The sequence below is a fragment of the Hippoglossus hippoglossus genome, chromosome 20 (genome assembly GCF_009819705.1).
Source record: "Hippoglossus hippoglossus isolate fHipHip1 chromosome 20, fHipHip1.pri, whole genome shotgun sequence".
Taxonomy (NCBI): Eukaryota; Metazoa; Chordata; class Actinopteri; order Pleuronectiformes; family Pleuronectidae; genus Hippoglossus; species Hippoglossus hippoglossus.
The window spans coordinates 6,485,713-6,507,118 of NC_047170.1; the positions used below are offsets into that span (position 1 = coordinate 6,485,713).

Genomic DNA, 21,406 nt, shown 5'->3' on the forward strand with positions numbered 1-21,406 from the left:
ATTGGCAATGCCTGCTGGGAGCTTTACTGCCTGGAACATGGGATCCAGCCGGATGGACAGATGCCCAGCAACAAGACCATTGGAGGAGGAGATGACTCCTTCAGCACCTTCTTTAGTGAGACCGGAGCTGGAAAGCACGTCCCCAGAGCTGTTTTTGTCGACCTGGAGCCCACTGTCATCGGTAAACTGTTGTGAAAAGTAGAAACCACGGTTACTCTGATTTCCTTAAAATCATAACTCTTGAGTCATTTCTGACTGACTCTGTCTCTTCAGATGAAGTACGCAATGGAAGCTACCGCCAGCTGTTCCACCCTGAGCAGCTGATCACTGGTAAAGAGGATGCTGCCAACAACTACGCCCGTGGACACTACACCATTGGCAAAGAGATCATTGACCTGGTGCTGGACAGGATCCGCAAACTGGTGGGTAACTTTACATCAGGAGTTAAACTTTTATTAATTTTGACAAACGTCAGACTAAATCATAATATTGTCTCTCATATTTAATCCGTCAACCTCTCTGTCTTCAGGCTGACCAGTGCACTGGTCTTCAAGGCTTCCTGGTTTTCCACAGCTTCGGAGGTGGCACCGGCTCTGGCTTCACCTCACTGCTGATGGAGCGTCTGTCCGTCGACTACGGTAAGAAGTCCAAGCTGGAGTTCTCCATCTACCCAGCCCCCCAGGTGTCCACCGCTGTGGTGGAGCCCTACAATGCCATCCTGACCACCCACACCACCCTGGAGCACTCTGACTGTGCCTTCATGGTAGATAACGAGGCCATCTACGATATCTGCCGCAGGAACCTCGATATCGAGCATCCCTCCTACATCAACCTGAACAGGTTGATGAGTCAGATTGTGTCCTCCATCACTGCTTCCCTCCGTTTCGATGGTGCCCTCAATGTTGATCTGACCGAGTTCCAGACCAACTTGGTGCCATATCCCCGTATCCACTTCCCTATGGTCACCTACGCTCCTGTCATCTCTGCTGAGAAGGCCTACCATGAGCAATTAACGGTGTCTGAGATCACAAATGCCTGCTTCGAGCCAGCCAATCAGATGGTGAAATGTGACCCTCGCCATGGTAAATACATGGCCTGCTGCCTCCTGTACCGTGGAGATGTGGTGCCCAAAGATGTCAACGCTGCCATCGGCACCATCAAGACCAAACGCACCATCCAGTTTGTGGACTGGTGCCCCACTGGTTTCAAGGTCGGCATCAACTACCAGCCGCCCACTGTGGTTCCTGGTGGAGACCTGGCCAAGGTCCAGAGGGCTGTGTGCATGCTGAGCAACACCACCGCCATACTCTGTATGTGGAACTCAAACTCTTTATGACTCAAAGAACTTGTCTATTGTAAGATCAGTTCTTGAATGTAGTGATGCCAGCCTCATGCAGTTAGATGCAGAACTTTATCATAACGCTCCCCTGTAGGTAACTTTTACCACTGGTGTAGGATAGAAACTTTATTTCTAAAAACTTTATTAGAAGGATTTGACAGTAGTTCTTCTCATGTTCTCTTAACCCACAGATACTTGCTGTATTTGGTGTTTGTTGCATTTTCTTATGCTCTTTGTTACTTCCCATTTTTACTCACAGCAGCAAAGTTATGGGTCTTTTACTTTAGTTGAGAGTTCATGCATTATATCTGCTATGTTTTAAGCAGTGTACTGTTCTCAGGTGACGTGCTGTGTTCAGACTACAGCACAGCGCTCCCTCCATGGCAGGTAGGAAAAAAATCCCCTGTCATACTTTAAAGCTACAGGGAATGAAACAGCTTTTCAATAAATCACTTTAAGCAGTGCCTACCAATGAGATCCTTCGACTCATCCTGCTTTAGAGTTTAAAGGAATCTTTGGCATTCAAAAGGAAATAGGCTTACATCCATGTTTGCATGTTAATTAGACAAGCATGGCCTCTAGTTTTTGGTGAACTGATGAAAGGAATTATTTAAATCCAAACTATAAAATAGATTTGGGAATGATGCCATGTCTTAACAGCAGTATGATGGAGCAGGTTTAATAGAGCTACTTCAGACAGGTAAATTGGGGGAATTAAAATTAAATAGACCTACTAGAGGAGACCAATGGGCTAATTTCTATATTCTTTCAGAAGATTGTGTTTGAGGACTCCAGGCTGTGCTGTAGAATCCCATGCCGTGGCACAGGCACCAGATCTCAACCCAGTTGAACACCATTTAGGACCGACTTGTTAGACGGTGCTCTCCCCCAACACCATCAAAACACCAAATGTGTCACGTCCAATGCAAGATGAAGACCCAAATTCAGACTCCGTAGGCCAAGGTATTTGATAAAGCAAGCAGGCAAACTTAAAGTGACTGACAGAGGAGAGTGGGAAGCACAGAGACCTTAGGTGTGTCTCAATTCATGGGCCGCATCCTGAAGACCGATTGTGTGACAGTGGTGCAACTAGGCTATCCCAGCTCCTTCTAATGCGGCCAATAAATGCATTATTTCCACCCTGAGATACAAAGGCTCCAGCGGGTGGGTCCTTCCCGTTCCAACCCATGCCAGGGATTCATTGCACCTCGTTGACAAATGAATTATCAAAGCGGTAAGAGTTAGTATCATACTTCAACTCAACCAGACAACTAACAGGAAACATTAAAAATCCAAGGGCAATTAAAAAAAATCCTAATGTGCAGCTCTGTTGCTAGGCGACAACAATAAGGATAGGACAAGTTGTTGATGCCAATAATCTGTCTCTTGACCAGACTGCCTCATTTTGGTTCGCCCTTCACAGTCTATGGGGCCTAAGAAGGAGGCTTCATGGGCTGCATAGACAACGTCCTCTGAAGGATTGAATTGAGACACAGAGAGAGACATACAAGTTTATAAAAAGTTAAAATAAAAGAGGAAATAATGAACTAAAAATGCAAAGATAAATCAGAAGTGCATAATGTAAACAATACTTACAACAGAACGTTTCACAAAGGTAAAGCAAAAAAAGTCTAAATACAATAAGTGTCATAAAAAGTTCAAAACTGGAGCACAATTAGGACAAAATGATTAAAAATGTTTTAGAATAACGGTGTGTTTAATTCCAGTAACATCCGGAGATTTGTAGAATCAAAGCCAAAGAGCACTGCAGCTGTTCTGTTCCTAAGACACTTTTGTTTGTGTTTCACCCACATGTCCATCTATGTGTAACGCCTCTGCATTATTTAACACTCCATTATAGGCCATTTAATGGAGAGTGCTAATTTTAAACATCTGTCTCATCTCTGCTTGTTCACACCTGGAAAGGGCTCCGACTCTTAAGGAGTCCTCAACAGCAGTCGCTCTGTAGCGAACTCATAAAAGAGCTTAGGTCTATAATGTGTCCATTATTTAAAGAAACACAGGACATTAATGGCAGCAGATTTCACATATCAGACGTGAGCTGTTGCTTAAAGGTTAATGCATCACTGAGGGATAAGTGTGTGTGTGTGTGTGTGTGTGTGTGTGTGTGTGTGTGTGTGTGTGTGTGTGTGTGTGTGTGTGTGTGTGTGTGTGTGTGTGTGTGTGTGTGTGTGTGTGTGTGCGTGCGTGCGTGCGTGCGTGCGTGTGTGTGTGTTTTGCATGTGTGTTCATCTGCATTAATTTGCCCATGAGGACGTCTAATGAGTTGTCTGGGGAGAAAGAAGTGTCATGAGGGAGTCAATCTGGGTCTTGGTAAACAAGATTTAGCAATACCAACCACAGTGTTGTCTTCCAATGCTATTGCTCTAAACACGACCCCCTGCAGCTTTAAATAAGCATGAAGGACTTGCTGTTTAATGTTATTTGTCATCTCCAAACTGGTAAGAACACACAGCTGAGAGGAAGCATGTCCGTCCGTCCAAACAGGCTTGGTGACAACACAACCTTTGCCTCGGGAGTTTCTGCTCCTACACTTGTCACATATGTTAATGAGCTGTGGAACACTTTGAAAAACATCACATATCCCCGAGGTATCAAGTATCTGCAAAGCATGGCCCTAATCTGCATTCAGCTTATTCAAGGAGAGGCGTCTATGACCTCCCCATCTCCCTGCACACCACAGTTACTGAAGGACCAGTTCAGCAGGATGATCTGGGTCACTGACATAATGCTTCACAAACACAGACAGACTGTCGGTTGACAGGAGATTCTGTGTATATAGTTGAGTTTTGCAGGAAACTGCTGATGCATCAGATGCTCCCGTGACTCTGTCAAACTGCACTTAAAGCAGTGTCAGTAAAAATCTTTTAGGTGGCTTAGCTGCTTATTAAAAGGCAGGTTTCATTGCAGGTTTTACCACATGTTGTAAATCCCACCAAACACACTGGAACAGCCACCTGAAAGTGCAGCAGTTAGTCACAGTGGTGACACATAATGGAATCAATCAGAACCATATCCTGCCTGCAAAATATTTGGGTGTAATACTGCACCATCACATATTAAATCAGGAGAGATTTAATTTAAAAAATGAACTAAATGTATTGCCAACCATAGTAAGAGATTGGAGTGATGTGATATGAATGAGAGTCTGTGTTGCGTTTAACCCTGTGTGATGTTATCAATGTTGAAAGGGGGTGTGGCTGCATAGTAAAGGAAACTCTAGAAACCCCAGGCGGTGGTTGATGGGATCTAGAGAATGTTGAATGAGATGAGATGAAAAGAAAATGAAGCTTGACTGGAGTGTCCCTTCTCGATACCCCTTCTGAGAAAAAAGTGCTGCAAGCCACCAGCAGAGCAGTACTTGTGCAAACCAGAGGGAAATCTGAGGCAACCAAAGAAGCTGAGAGGGCCACTTGGACTTTGAGCTGGGTTAATTTGAGATATGCACTTGAATCGTTCAAAAGTTCCCCTCCTCTGCTGTGACATGACGCATGAGAACATCCCAGCTGGGTTCAAGCACAACCGGGTTAACTGATGTTTATGAAGACGCGCTTCTACACTCGGATTTCAGCTCAGGGGTAGAATTCCACATTAACAGATTTCAGATGGAAATACACCTGTCTTGCATCGGACACTCTCGACCCCACATCACCTACAGAGAATACAAATAAGCCGGCTCTCATCGGCAATTATTACACACACACACACACACACACACACACACACACACACACACACACACACACATGCATGTACGCTTCCACACATACACACCATGAAGGAAAATTGCACAAAGCTAAAACAGACACCATAAACCTACGAAAATATAACCAGATACAGCTTTTATTCATTTATTTGATAACGAACTTTATGGTGAAGCTCTATGTGAACTATTATATGATAATGCATTTGTGCTCTGGTAAGAAAAGCATTGATTTTTGGATCAATTGACTTCATTACATACAGGAACCCCTCCTACTGCTGTTGCTGCTGCTACCTTAAAACAATGAGTGACAGACAATAGGCTGCCACCCATATATCCTAAAAGGCGATAAGCCAGTGTTTGTCCTGTCGGGGCTTGACATTACATTAAGCATGAAAATGGTTCCATTGCTGCTCTCTCTGCTCCTCTCTTCTCTGAAGCATTTTGTTCTAGAATTGCCTTCCTGCCCTTTTGCTCAGCTCATTAAAAAAAAAAAAAGACACCTTATGTGCTGCTGCAGTTTCCTCCTTCCTCTGTCATTCCCTGCGCTGCACTTTCCCTTTTCCATTCTCACCCTTGCTATTTTCTGGCATTAGTTGCCCAGCAACATCAAGTGGTATGTGATGGTACATAAGAAACGGCACATTCACTGGGAGGGGTCCTTTGACATTTTGCTCCTTGGTCTGAAAAGCACTTGGGTCTGTGAGTGGAACTGGGATTAAACAGTTCCTGATGCTGGTTAATGGTGCCCTGTGGAGGTTCTCAACACGCGTGGTGATGTAGCATTGATCTTTGATGGATGATTCCCTGTATTTTTTTATTATCATTGTTATTCAATTGCACAGTGACTTGGATGCACATTATGACACTCCATTATAATAGGAGTGATTTCTGAGGACTGCTGACGTCAGTAGTGTGTATCGACAGCTGGTGTTAGCAATCGGCTGTAAAAGGTTTTAAAGCGTCGTTAAAGTGAAGAGGTAGAAGACTGGAGGCTGCCGCCACCAAAACATTTAAAGACATCCAAAAAAAGGTGCTGCAAGATTTGGTCAGAATGTGTGTAAGACCTGAAAGAACACACACACCCACACTGCCATTTTTATTTCCGACTGATAAGATATGTTTCAACCATGTATATAAAGATGAACAATGCGAGTCCAGAAATGAAGATAAAATATCCTGTATATGAACATGGCCTTCTCGCATTTAAGACATTAAGGAGCCAGAGTCTGCACAGTAGCGATCGGGGTATGGCGGCGAAGTATCGAGGTCCCACCAATACACGTGCTTGACCAATCGCTAATCGTCTCAGCTGACAATAATGTTTCACCCTGCGATTCACTCCATTTTTATACCATCAAATAACTAACGAAAACTCATGTCTGAGAGGAAACATCACATCCTCTCACTGGATTTCCTAGAAATAAAGATCTGTTTGATTTTACAGTGCATACAAATGAATGTCACTTAAGAGATATAGATTGCACTAAGTATGCACACAATTGAGATAATGTACAATTTAATAAGAGTTTTTCTATCTTGTGGCTTCATCTATACTTATATATTTTGTAGTAATTGCACTTCATGAATTTTTTTATATGTTGAAATTCTTTATGTATTTTTTTTTTTAATTGACAAACTGATTTCAGGTTTTCGATTTTAAGTTTTCATTTCCATTTCTCTTTATAAGCTCAGGCACTTTTTAAGTGTTTGAGCTACATGCAATACAACAGCTCTGCAGCACTTTCAACCATTACTACCAGATTCTGTTGACATACAGGTGTTAATGGCATGTTGTTTTTAAGATAAATGATTACAAAATTGTCAATGTAACACAACCTCCATCTACAGCCTCCAAGCTCCAGTTCGCAAGTTTGGAAAAGTGGAGGGACCCAGGGTTTTAAGGTGATACAATTTTTTTTTAATTACCTATTCAAGACTTATGGGAAATGTTTGTCTGGTTAAGGTTATACAGACCACAAGATTATAAAGAGCCCCCAGAGACGATTGGTGGAGTCGTGCACTAGGAGTGGGCAATAAAGATTTCCATTCTATTCTATTGTCTGCCTATGCTGAACAACAGCTGCTTCATAGTCTTTGTATATGAAGGTTCAGCCAAAGTTTTTGAAAGCAGAAACATTATTTATTAAAGCTACCTTCAGCCATCACTGACTCCATCTAACGACTGAATAACTGACTCAGAGGCAGCAATTAATGGTCCAGCACTGGCCCCATATATCAGTCAAACACTAATGCATATTGAGCACCTGATTCTCCACTTCCATCACATCTGAATCCAGTCAACACGGTGAGAAGCTCAAACACTTCCCACCCACAAGTCTCATTTGCTTGTTTGTGCCGTCGGCCGCAGTCCTGCACTTTCTACTTGCATTTCTAATCAAAACCTGGATGCAAAAAGTCTAGGCCTGCTCTCTGGGGATAGTTTGAAGTCCTCCTGGGAAAACAGAGGACATTATTAGGAGAAGAGAAGTAAATAGAAAGAGGCTGCGACTGCAGAGTAAATTGCAACATTTCATTCCACAGCGACTCCTGGAATACACTGATTATCATCGGCTGATCAAACCTCAAAGCCTGAGATTATTCGAGGATAGATGTTTCCATTATGATATTTTTTGGGGCTGATACTGACATTTGCACAAAACGCCTTCATCTTCATGCAGAGATTATTTCATAACAGTTGAGCATCAAATTGTTATGAGCTGCCTCTCTCTTCATGTTAATCAAAACTTTCATCTCTGTTGGATTTTCTGCTCTAAAAATACCCGTTGTTCTGGCTCTGATGTATTGTGGTTTGGCAGGAGAAAAATGTAACGCTTTTTGGGTCCATGCTTGCACAGTATAGTGGATTCGTGAGTTTTTAATTTGAACAGTAATGGCAGCTGGACTTTCCAACTTTCTCAAGTTGGCATCAAATTAATATTTGAACAGAGAATCAGCCGACATGTTTCCTAGTTCTCATTGATTTGTTTCTGATCCTTGTTCATTCCTGTCACGGAGGAAAAGCCTCTGAAACTGCAATTAGACCAGGTCGAAACCTTAAAACACAGAAAATATGCCTAAGTAAGACAGAAAGAAGTTCATGCAGGACTCCTGCTGTTACCCCACAGATGGTTAAGCACATTTCCTGCGAAGAATTTCCACCCTGTGAGGAGGCAGATCTGTCGACACACTTGTGAGGTTGTTTGAATGATACCAAACTGTAAAGTAAGTCTGATATTGTGATGTTGAATGTGATTCTTTTCAATGACTTGAAACTTCACGAGACTCCACAAACTGGGACCTGGGATTAGAGCCAGAAACCTCCTTGCTGTGACCTCATGCCGCCTGATGTGGCTACAGTTTTGGAGTAGTTTTAACGAAAAATGTCTTACCCCACTGGCATTGGTCTTTTTGATTTAGGATTATTTTACTAGTAAGGCTGAATATCCATTGCATTGTCACAAAAAATTCTAAACTGCTTGGTTTTTAAATGAGTCACACATTGTTTGTGTGGTAACAATACCAAAGGTGTCATTGCAAATACACAGATGTGCTATATATAACTAATGGGGGTGGGGATTAGCAAACAGCCAATCATATTTCTGATGCTGCAGAGAGAAAACAGAGCTTTAGGGCACACACACTTTGAGTATGTGTAATTAATGTGAGGGGCAGATGAGGACAAAGGTTCTGTGACTCCTTCTTTGACCATAGGAAAATTAGCCTTGCAATGAGCCATTAAAGTGTCAGCTTGGCCAACTGATGGTCAAACGCTCGATAAAAGTGAATTCATCATCTCTCTGCAGTCAAAGCTTTACACTTCACCACCAGCCCTTTTTCCAGTCACAATAGAAAATCAACCTTTTAGATTTAAACGCAGATATATAGTCTCTGCTTCTATCTGCCATCTTCAATTACTGGAATTTATTGTGAATGAATACAGCTACATTGAGAGGCACAGAGCGCTGCCCCTCTTTAATCAACAAGGCCTGAAGTGATCAGGCTGTTGAAAATGTGATGAAATGAAACTCCACAATGTGTGGAAGCAGCTCCGTGGCCTCACTTCTCAACTTTCGATGGAAATAAAATGCAAAGTGATTCTCGTGGCACTCGAAGCCACATTTAGTTTTCCTCATCACATCGCAGTATGTCTCGGATAAATGACTTGCCATTTAACAGAGTGACGCTGAATGAGGTTAGATTACATCATGTCATTTAATTACACATTCTGGCTTTTAAAAGTCAGAAAAACAAGCTGATACTGTGGCACTATCACCAAATTGCAGTAACTCAAAGGTGTCCAAACCTGAACATAGCAATCAATATGTGCAGTTAAGCCCAAAATCATTCAAAATGATACCAATTTCTGTTCTGAACAATTGCAAATGTGTTGAATTTCACCTTTTTCATTCTTTTTCTGGCGTTACCACATTTAAACAGTTCTTGTAGCTGCTAACACACTTCTTGCACGTCTCCTCTGGGATTATGGACCTCTATCTGACTTTTGTGAAGATCTCCAGGTCTTTATGGTTGGAATCATTCTCCCCATCACTCTGGTCTTTAGTTCCCACCATAAATTCTCCATGGGATTTGCTTCTCGACGTTCTAGATTTAGAAGTGTCCTCTTTTCTCTTCCACTTTGCCAAGATTGCCTGGCCCACTGAAAAACACCCCCTGTAGCATTACATTCCCATCACTGCTTGACCCTGCATGGGGGAGGCTGTCACTTGGGGGTTTAAAGCTTCACCTTTCTTTCGCCAAACAAAAGCTTTGTCTCGTGCTACTATGAAATTGATGAAAGCTTTCCTCTTTGTCCAGGTGAGATTCAGCAAAGGCCAGATGAGCTTTCCTCTGCCCGTCTTGGTCGGCATCCATTGTGCACACTCCTTGCAGTGTCTGTTGGAGTGTCTACCTTAGGATGAGATGTTACTCAACTCATCAGAGTGGCCTTGGTGGGGATTCTCTGATTCTTTTGAACCTCTCACACCGCCGTTGGTTCCATGTCAGGGGTCAATTTAGGCTTTTACAGTGTGGAATTTGACTTTAGTATATTCTTTGGTTTTAGTCTTTCATAATTTAGCACAGTGGCGTATCTAGGATTTTTCGAATTAAGGGGCCATAAAGGGGCCTTAATTAACAAAGAGGGGCCAATAAGTAAGTCATTTACTTTAAGTCATTCCTTGTTTACTGTCGCTCTATAGCTTTGAGCGAAGCCACAACTGAATATATTTTGAGAATTGTTCCTTACCCAAAGATATTTATACTAACCCTAACCCTTTATTTGTTAAAGATTACTGATTGGACAGGTGCACTTCTGGGGCCAATGCAGGGCCAGGGGCGGGGCTGGTGGCCCCCTGACTCCGTGGCTGGATCCGCCTCTGTTTTAGCTAGTGAATATTAATGAACCAGTGGACCACTGCATCAGTTTTGCATTTTGAGTAAAAACATAGAAATTGCCAAATAACATTATGAACATCTCTAACACAATGCCTTTAGTCCTCTTCCACTTGTCTCTGTCATTTTCAGGCACATGAATCATATTGGCAAAATAGAAATTCACTATAAATTTAAATTTGGCATTGGTATAAACACTTGTGGGCTAAACGGTACATCAGGACGTACTGTACAACCAGAAGCCTACAGACCACACTGTGTGGCCTCGGAGGGCTTCTTCAACGCAAAGGATTAGACCACTGATGTGTGACATCATCAATTTATACTTCAAATAGGGGATTTAGCTTAAATAAGCGCTCCATCGCCTGGTCAAATAGAGGTGCACGACCACTGCCTCTAAATATGTCGGCTCTGACCGGTTTGTCAGAATTTATGGATTGAATATGGATTTTTATCATGTAAGTCAGATGAATGAGTCTTGAGGCTGCAGACTGGAGCTGCAGTGTAATAATGTGCTATTTATTACCGTATGTTGTTATTTCAGAATGTTGTGCTGAGGTCACCTTTGCAGATCAACGCAATTTCAACGAAGGTAAAAAAAGTTAATGGGAACCAGAAATGCTAATAATGTTCAACGGTGGGGGGGAAGAAAAGCAGTGTGGACATAATGTGAGCGCTTCAAAATAATGACAGCTCTTTCCTGGGGTATCGTCTGTTTCCAAATGAAAATGCCAATCTCTCAGGTGGAATATTTCCTCTCTCTGAATGTGACAGGACTTCAAATGGCCTTGATGTGAACACGGCTGTAGAGCAGACGTTGGTTAAATATCAAATCCATCAGAGGCAGGTCGATAGTTGTGACCTTGTGTAGAACCTTCTTCCAACTTGTCTCGGAGGTGACCAATTTCTCATATCTGTGACAACAGAGCAGCATCTGTTAAGGTGGAAACACGGATGAATTACTCTTTGATTCTTTCACTTTCTTTACAGCTGTCTGATTCACCTTCATGTCTATTTTATTTTTGGCCAAAGTCATTGTGTAATGTTTCGGTATAACCGAAGACATTCAGGCCTTATCTACACTACTTTATTTTATGAATAGCTGCTCAAAAATTAAAAAAATAAAATAAAAATCTCCGTCCACACGACCGTCCTTTCACAAAATGTCTCCAGACAAGTATACAAAACGACTATAGACACTCAAGTAGGTCAGTGGGTGGCGATAAAGTCTACGATCCGTGAAAATACCAGAGAAGAACATAGGGAGCACGTTCAGTAATCTTACTGTGAAGGTCCCATGCATCAAGTTGTGGTCGTTCTGACTTGTGTTTGTGTAGTTTGAAGTCGCAGTGTGGCTGTAAACAAACTTTGATCATGCACATGTGAGTGAAGGACATAAAGTCTGTAAGTGACTATTAATAAATAGTAAAAAAAATATATTTGACAGGTTTACATTAAAAGCTTCTATTTTAGAGCTCTTTATTGTAAAATTATGTTTAATGGTTTATATATGATGACATCAGCAACTAAATGATAAAAAGTCGCAGACTTTCCGAGTTATTGTTTGGACTTTAGATGGTACACTTTCACAGTAAGGAACAAATTTTTACAAATATTATTGTTCCAATCCAATTGCTATTGTCGTTGTTGTTTCTGGCTCACGCTAATTACCCAATGCAACAGTGGGCATGCACGAAGGATGCTGTGACGATATCATTTCCAAAGTGCTCTGTTTCACATGTACACACCTAAATCAGAGTTTTTTTTAAATCTGCACTCTGGAAGGCGTTTGTAAAAATCCCAGTTTTAGTCATTTAGTCAGTTCATTATGATAAATATCCACATTAGTGTGGATGGGGCCTCTGCTACCGAGAATCCCTCAGGCTGAGAAACAAATTATAAACCAGTTGAAGCAGATGTTAATGTACAGAATAAGAATGTGAACATATATAAGATTCATAACTCATTAACAAGCTTATAAACAGGGATATGATTGATTGTGTAAGATTCATGAGCTGGAAAACCGGGATGTGAATATGTAAAACCAAACAAACCACAATTAGGTTTCACTGCTCATAAAGAATATACTGATGAAATCTTAAAACCAAGAGAGCAACAAAAGAGGGAAATGGAATATCCCACATACACACACACACTGACCAGATTATTGCTCATCCAACCAGCCACAGCCTTTTCACAGAACACTTGATTCACAAAATCAATTCAATGATAATGATAGCAGCAACAATTCAAATAATAAAGAGAGAAAGAGACACAGAGAGAGAGAGAGAGAGAGAGAGAGAGAGAGAGAGACTACGGAATGGAAAAAACTAAAAGTTAGTGACGTGTAGTAAATTAAATAAATGTGTGGGCAGAGAGACAGAGAGAAGGGCAGAAGTGCTCAGTGCATGATGGGAGTTCCCCCAGCAGTCTAGACCCCCAGCAGCATAACTAAGTGATGGTTCAGAGCTCACCTGATCCAGAACTAACTCTAGGCTTTATCAAAAAGGAAAGTTTAAAGTTTAACATTAAATGTAGAGATGGTGTCTGCCTCCCGAACCTAGAGTGGGAGCTGGTTCCACAGGAGAGGAGCCTGGTAGCTGAAGGCTCTACCTCCTGTTCTACTCTTTCAGGGTCTTTACAAACCACAAAAGAGGCTGTGTTTTGGGAGTGAAGTGATCTATTTGGATAATATGATATGAAGGGGCTTGATTGTTAGGGCCTTTGTGTGTGTGGAGCAGGATCTTGAATTCTATTCTGAATTTTACAGGGAGCCAATCAATTGTGCAGCTGGTCACACAGAGAGAGACACGCGCGGCGTCCGTAACAAGCTTCACTCGATGTGTTTTCATCCAAAATACACCCACAGGTGCCAGTTTAACCAAAGCACTGTTATTACACTGCTTCAGTATATACAGCTTTTCCCCACAGTCAGATTTGTTGGACTTAATCCCCATTCCAACATGATTCATTAAACGTGAACATGGACAGCTATCCCCTGCTTGTGTTGCCCACTCCTCTTCCTCCGCTTCCACTTTCCTCTGAATCCGCTTTCACCACCTTCGAGTGAAGAAATGGCTTTTAAAAAGTATACCTGTTAAATGTTTTATCAGGTGCTGCGAAGATCTATCCTGCGCCGTCTCCCCGCCCTGGGAGATTTGCCTCCCTTGTCCTTGGCTGGTAAACACAATCTTCACGCTTGTCCCTTTACCTGCTATTTAAGTGCGCAGCGGCTCACTAGCTCCCGGGTGGATTTGCACTTTAGGATTTATTGGTTGGGAGGTCAGAGAGCCTGCTGTCCTGTTCAGGATTCATTCCCCCGCGTGGCCGCGATACACCTCACCCGCCGGATGGGGAAGAGTGCACAGCGGGGGCTCATCTGAACGTATATTCAAATGAGAGCGTGCCTTTGAAGCAGGGCGAGGCGTGAGCTTTGTTTCGGGCCCCCGGTGGACTGTGCTGTTGACAGTCTCAGGTTTTCTAATGAGAGGAGTCTTGGCATGTGCCTCAGGGCCAGTTCACAATCACTTGGTGTGCATCTCTGATCACTCCCTCGCGCTTCTTTATCCCCACTCTTACACGTGGCCTTGAAGTCCTCTGGAGGATATTGAAAGGCAAACACAGAACAGGGCTGTGTACACTAGGTGGAGGTTCACCACTACCACAGGAGTGTCATGTAGTCCGCTGAATCATTCATGACTGCAAGGATTTTCCTCCAAGGATGTTTTGGGGTTGACTGATGCCAGGAGTCCACTTTGGCTGCTACAGAGGATTCAGAAAACCCCTACACACTCACCGCTGACAGTCATAATCTATCTTATTATCACCCCTGCAGCCACTGGGAGATTAATATTACTTGACAGTTTACTGCAGAAAAAGATGATACCATCTATTAACAATCAGGTAACCATAATTGTTTAAGTATAATAAGTATACCCTTGAAAAACTTTGGGAAATATTCTCAGTCTTAGCAAAAGTTAGATGAGAAGATCAATGTCACTCTCATATCTCTAATGCTTAACATTAGCTAGAGCTATAGGAGATGTTAGCTCAGTGCAGCACAAAGACTGACAGAGGAGGGGGGAGCTATTAATCTTTACAGATGTCTTAAGTGTAAGAACAGTAGTTGTGGTTTTATGAGAGGTCATGTCAGCAGAGACAAAGTCATTGTGCAGCGAAGAAGCTGCTGGGAGCAGCTGGTCAGTGTAGTTTAGCACAAAGGCAGGAATCTGAGGAAATGATATTGTACGGAGGAAAAAAGGAGCTATGACATGGTGATTAGTGATAAGGAGGTGCTGGTGAATCATGTTTTTAATTCTCCACAGTGCGAGACCAACTCTTTCCAGTCTTGACATTAACGTAAGGTGTATTTGATTTGAATTTTTGTGAATTTGATACAAATAGAGTTACCATTAGAACGTTCTGCCTCCAGGAAACAGCTAAAGGCTGCACTCTCAACTTCTCCTTACTCAGTTTTTATGTTACCAAACTAACTATCAGACATATCGACGATAGCATCACAACCTTAAATAGTGTTTAAAAAGTTCTGCTTGAACCAGTGCAGGTGGTGACTGACAGCTCTGGTTTTGATTGTGCTCACTGCTGAGACCATACAGTCCATGGACTTTATTTAAAGTTGGACAACATGACAGCTCCACTTAAGTGAAGCCAAAGCCTCTTAATCGCCACCTGGTGGCTGACTGCAGTATATGCCATACACCTTGCCTCATCCATGTTAGTGGATGGGACATGGACCAGATTAAAAAGTACATAAAGCGTCCTTGAAAGGCACTTCATTTAAAAAAAATATTATTATTAATATGAAATAAATGTTTATTTTTCTCGTAAGTTTGGTTAGTTATTTGATGCTATAGAAAATGGGTGAATTGTCATGATGGACAGCTGAGGCGGACTCGTGATTGGTTGAGCACATGTATCTGTGGGACCACAGCTCCATTCCAAAATCACAACTGCACAGACTCTGGTTTAAAATAACATAACCAGCCCAAGATGGCAGTGTTCATATCGGTGATGTTTTGGCTTCATTTCTGGTTAGTGGGGGGAGGTGGAGACAAGTTGTCCATCTTTATTTAAAGTCTATGGTCTGGTCCTCCACACCTGAAATAACACTTAAAGGTCAGGATCCAGCATATATCCCAGCTACCACATGAGTGAAATGTACCACATGTGCAACGTGCATGTTAAATATAACAACAACACCAACTGCACAAAACCTGTTGATCTGGAATGGAATGTGAATGGATGTACATGGGTCAGAGAACAACAGATTATAAACACTCACAACTCAACTCAAACTTCTCTTCAATATGGTTTCCTATCTGAAGGTTTATGCTTTAAGAAAACTAAGGAGCATTTCCATTTAAAACTTAACCTCAGCATGTTACATACTGCTGATTTACAGAGAGAATAAAGTGTTGATGGGAAAAATGCATATCCACTTAAATCCTTGAAAATCCCACGTACTTTTGTGTTTGACGTTCGCTCCATCCTGTTGTGGCTGATGCGCCCAGTATGCGATGAGAATATTTAGATGACAAAAGCAATGTTTTTGACACGTACTGCGTCTCACATTTCAGTTTCCTCTCAGCAGGACGTTTCAAATTGTTACGAAAATTGTCAAAGTTGGACAGAAGCATAAGTATGAATCACTACGCTAACTGCTTTTCACTTGTCTGATCAGAGAACAGCTTTAACGTCAGTCTGAACAGAGGACGGAGAGTGACAAGAGTCTGAAGAGCAGATACTCTGTACAGACCCACGGCAGAAACATGGCAGTGATGTACACACATGTAATTGTGAGTTGTTATAGAATTAATTTCAATCTCTCTGGCTCACAATAAAGCATCATCAGGTTGCTACTTAACTGCATCTCAGAAATAGCTTATTAAATCCACACAGCATTTGGTAAAGTATGGATGTGACTGTGACATAATTGTTAAGTCAAGGGAGTTAAGAAGGGAGGATCCCATGTTTCCCGACCATGCAGTCAGTGTATTGAGCAGGTTTCCCAGGCTCCCTTTTCTGAGAAGCCCTGTGGATTGCCACCAGCTCCTGATTTGTGCTGACCGAGCACTCTGCCTGCATGTTTAATGCACTGCTCTGGCCAGTCGTATAGGAATAGTAAAGATGACAGATGCTGAAAAGCCATGTCTTATGCAGAGAGGCTCCCTGCTGTATGTGTTGTGAAGCAAAGGTGATCTAAAAAGTATATGGACGGTATAAAACGTGGCGCGGGGAGATGGATACTGTACATCAGTGCATATGAGAGGGCTTTTTATTTTATTTTTGAGTGAGGGAGCAGAGTGTGTGTGTGTGTGTGTGTGTGTGTGTGTGTGTGTGTGTGTGTGTGTGTGTGTGTGTGTGTGTGTGTGTGTGTGTGTGTGTGTGTGTGCGTGTGTGTGTGTGTGCATTATAGAAGTTAAAACCCTCCTATAAGTTTGAATAAGACATTAAAAGGCCACTCGTTGCATTGTGACAAACATCCTGTGTGTCTCCAGCTACTCTCAGGCTCCGGCCAGCAGCATCACAATTTGATATTGATTGTCACCAGAGAAGTTAGATTGGATTAAAGCTGAGTGGGAGCCTCCTCTCGGCTGCTGCTGGGCCTCATGTGAACCAGAGCAGCTGCAGCCATCGACTGATGCGAGCCAACTACTGGGACTGAGACTGTGACAACTCCCCAGTCTTAGAAATATATTCAATTAAACCCCTTTTAACTAAATTGCATTTATTTGTGGAACATCATGAAGAGCATTATTCTCGTTCTACTTGAAAACAGAATTATTATAATTGAGCAACACAAAGCATTTAATTTAATTTTCCAATATGCCCAGTGAGACATAAACCCCCCGATGTTAAGCGCCCTGGGCTGTGTGCACTGTATTTGCTGGCCTCTCTTTTTTCACTAATTGCAAATAACAAAAATTATCTCTTGAAAGGGTGATGTTGGAATAATGAAGAATACAGTTTGTTGTACCTCATAGTGGGTGGGAGGGGGTATAAAGGTCCATCCATCATCTATACCGCTTATCATAGGAAGGTCGTGGGGGGGGGGGGGGGGGATTCGCTACTAAGAGTATAAGCAACAGAGGCTTCAAATATTAGAAAAAATGCAAAGCCAAGCAAAGCCCATTGCAGCAGAATGTGAATAATTAACTTGTTTTACCACCAAAATCAACAAAAAAAACTTTACCCGAGGAACTCAACAACACAAACTGGCTTTTACTTGTTGTTGTTTTTTTTTTACGATTTAGTAAAATTAGTTTTGACCTGAGATTAAAAGGAACCTGCTTGCTGTAGATCAGGGTGATTTAAAGTGAGTTCAAATCTTCTTTGATGTCTCCAAATAGAAAATTGCAGCTCTCCTGTCTCCGATGAGTATCGTAGCTTCTCTTAAAGGCCACTGTGTGACTCTGAAGTCACTGTGTGATCCTGGGCTGCTGCGTAATCTCTGCACATCCTCTGATCCAGAGGAACCAAGGAGCAATTTGCCTTCCTCTTTTATGTTGGTGCAACATGGAGTTTTTCTAAAGCTTAAACGCTCCCTGGAAGTCACCGTCCCTGTAATTATGTACATACTGCAAACGGATAGCAACAGTAACTGTAATGTATAAACTGCATTTATAAAAGTGTAGATGTTTAGAGCCAGTGTGACCTGGATGGTAGCCACTCAGGGACAGAAATGTAATAAAAAAGAAAATCTCTTGGCGTGCGATTTCCTTTTGAAATCTCAACATGGGTTTTTGCCTCTTGACATTTGAACGTAGCAGCTGCTCTTTGTTGTTCACAGACAGTCGTGGTATTTCTGCTCCGCTCCTCTCAGCTGTCATGTCAGTCATATACAGGGCAGTGATGGTCTGATGATGTGTACGCTGTGTCTCAATTCAGGGGCTGCATTCTGGAAATGCATCCTTCCATCCCCGAGAAATGAAGGCTCCACCCAACCTATCCCTGGATTCATTGCGCTTTGGTGATAAACTGTTTTTCGCAGAAGCTATGGCGCCGGCAAGCACTGACACATCCAATGCTTGAATATTGCGCTTCAACTCAACCGAACAGCTTACGGTAGACATGTTTAAAAAGCAACGGGCATTAAAACGTTCTTGTTTTCTCCAACTGCAGCTCTGTTGCTATAATGAAAGCATTAAGGCCTTCGTGGTCCCCGCCCCTATATTGACCGTGCTTAGCCCGTATCCTCCAAAGGACATTGGGACACAGCTTCAGTGTTGGTGGTTGTATTGGCTAAAGAAGTGACAAACACCTCTTCCCGTGGAGTGGAGGCTCCACAGAAAGGACTGATCACACAGTGTTTACAACAGCAAATGTAAACGCTCTTAAAAGTGCATACACTTCAAATGGCTATTGTGTTTTAGTTGGTAACAAAAGTGACACTTATTAATATGGTAATGTGGGAGATTATTACTGTGATCTCTCACAACAGCTCATGTAATGTTGATTGCTTCATTTAAATGAAGAGAGCGCCCTTGAATGTGTAAAAAGAGCCATTAAGGATGCGAGTAATCTCCCGAGACAAACGCAGTATTTGTCAAAGGACTCAAAAGCGAGTTGAAAGCATAAGAAGACTGCGGAGCTGAATCCTCCTCTGAAGCCACGGGGAGTGTCTCTTGATGTTTTTCCTTGTGTGTGGTTCCACATGAGTATTCGCTTTGGTTCGCCTCTCCACAAAGACCTCCTCCCCAAAGAAAGGCAGATAAAAAGACAATACAAAGCCCGGTTCTTCTGCCGCTCCGCACACACTTGTCACTTGTCATTATGTGGATTCCTTTTGCGCTCTTCGAGGAATAAATGAAAGGCTCCGCCGTGGTCAGTGCTTTTTGAAGTGACGCGGGGCCGTCGTCGACATTTGTTTCAAGGAGACACAGGAAGAACGTATAGTGAATAATTAATTTGTCCTGTTTTTTGCTTTTCTCCCTTAATTTTCAAAGAGACAGAATATTACAGTGATGTGGCTGCAACAATGTGTAATGTTGAAATGAAATTTAAAACACAGGATTAATTCAATGACATAGATCAAAGAAGTAGAGAAACTGTTTAACAGTATTGGCTTTCTTGCCAAAACGTAATGTTCAGATGTAATATCTGAATAGTAAATATGAACACACAGCCGACAGCCACTTAGCAAAAGGACTGGATCCAATAATGAATTGTTTTTATGCACCAGTCTATCTTGGCTGGGAGCAGATATACATACTTAAATATAAGAGTTCAGCAGCAATAAAGACAAGGAGATTACAGTTTGTCAACCAAGTTGCATCTGCTCTTTTAATTAATAATAATATAATAAAAACAGTGTCAGTTTCTGTTTCACTCCATTCTTGTGGAGAAAATATACACAAAATGTCCTTTAAATAGTTGAATTTTTGTCTTGGCAGTTTTTAAAAAGTTGAAAAGAACAAGATACATGGTGTTCGTTTTGTGTGTGTGTGTGTGTGTGTGCGTGTGCGTGTGCGTGTGCGTGTGTGCATGTGTAAAAGCAAATCCTCCATATCGATTGTTTACCTGAACTGGGATGGAGGTAGCTAATTATTTCTAACTCTGATCCTTTTAAAACTGTGTTGCAGCTCCTCTGTCCTCTTTGAATTTTAAGGAAGAAAAGGACTCATCAATATTCTGTCCTCCTGAGCTCATGTGTGCTGTTTTTGTTTCGTTGATTTCACCAAGGTCAATTTTCATTTGTGTAATTATTAAGTGGGATTAGCTCTGCACTTTGAAACCTCCTTCAAAGAGAGAGCCTCTTCCAATACAGCCATTTGCAATAAATGGTCCTTTGCTTGACTCAATTGTCTGAGACGAACATGCAAACCTGCAACAAACCACCGAAGAGACCTCTACAAAATACAGGCAGTTGCTTTTTGTATGGTTTTAGGGAGCCATGTGTGCATGAGTGACCTCTAGTGGTGCTGCTCCAGTATTAATGCTAAGTGTTATAGCTACATAGACGCTGTGTTCCAAGTCAGAGAGGCATCCGTCGGCCTTCATGGGCCGCATAGACTGCAAAGGACGATCTGAAATGACACTCTGGTCTACGAAGAATTTCCATGATTCGTGTCGCCAGCTTCTCCCACCCTCATATCGCTGTCGCCTAGCAACAGAGCTGCAGTTGGACACTCCAAGAACGTTTTATGTAGACGATGTAGGCATCGGACACTTTGGTCAGTTAGTAACTGGAGTGCAATGAATTCTGGGATAGGTTGGCCTGAGAAGGATCCACCTGTTGGAGCCCTTGTTGCTCAGGATGAATGGACATATTTTCTGAAAGGGGACGGCCTAGTCCCGATTGGAAACCACTATTTACTGAACACGTGTTGGAGTGTTATCACCCTCCCGCAAGCCGAAGAAAACGATCACACATTACAAATTAGACAATGCTCTCTCTGCTTTATACGCTGCAAACAAAGAAAACACTTACAGGCCTAGTTCTTCTTTAACTACTGTAATTCAGGTTTTGCAGAAAAGACTTGAGTCACTGAAAATAATTCACAGTTGTCTCTGTCACACACATGCTGAGATTACTGGAGTGAGCCTCAGTGTTTTCCTCTATTCTCTTCTAAAAAATGGTGAGCGGCTGTGAGTGTGTGTGTGTGTGTGTGTGTGTCTGTGACATATATTACACTCAGATACATATATATATATTTTTATAGTATATTCCAGCTACATATTAAACCACAGCTAATGGTTCTGAGACACACATGGAAATAAGCAGCACATGTGGCACTAGTGAAAGAGTAACGTGATTTTTCTTCCATTCTTTCTCTTACAAAGAAAAGAGGACATTTTTGTCGTCATTCTTCACGTTTCCATTCATGTACTCAGAATGAAAAGCAAATTACTGTAAGATTGTTCTTTATTGGTTTCAAGAGAGAGAACCAGAAACTCGACTCAACATATCCTCAATTTTAAAGCATTTG

General features: G+C 42.1%; 1 pseudogene; it reads left to right on the forward strand.

Annotated features, from left to right (window-relative positions):
- On the forward strand, positions 1–1,143 carry LOC117754015 (annotated as a pseudogene).
- The last annotated feature ends 20,263 nt before the right edge of the window (positions 1,144–21,406 follow it).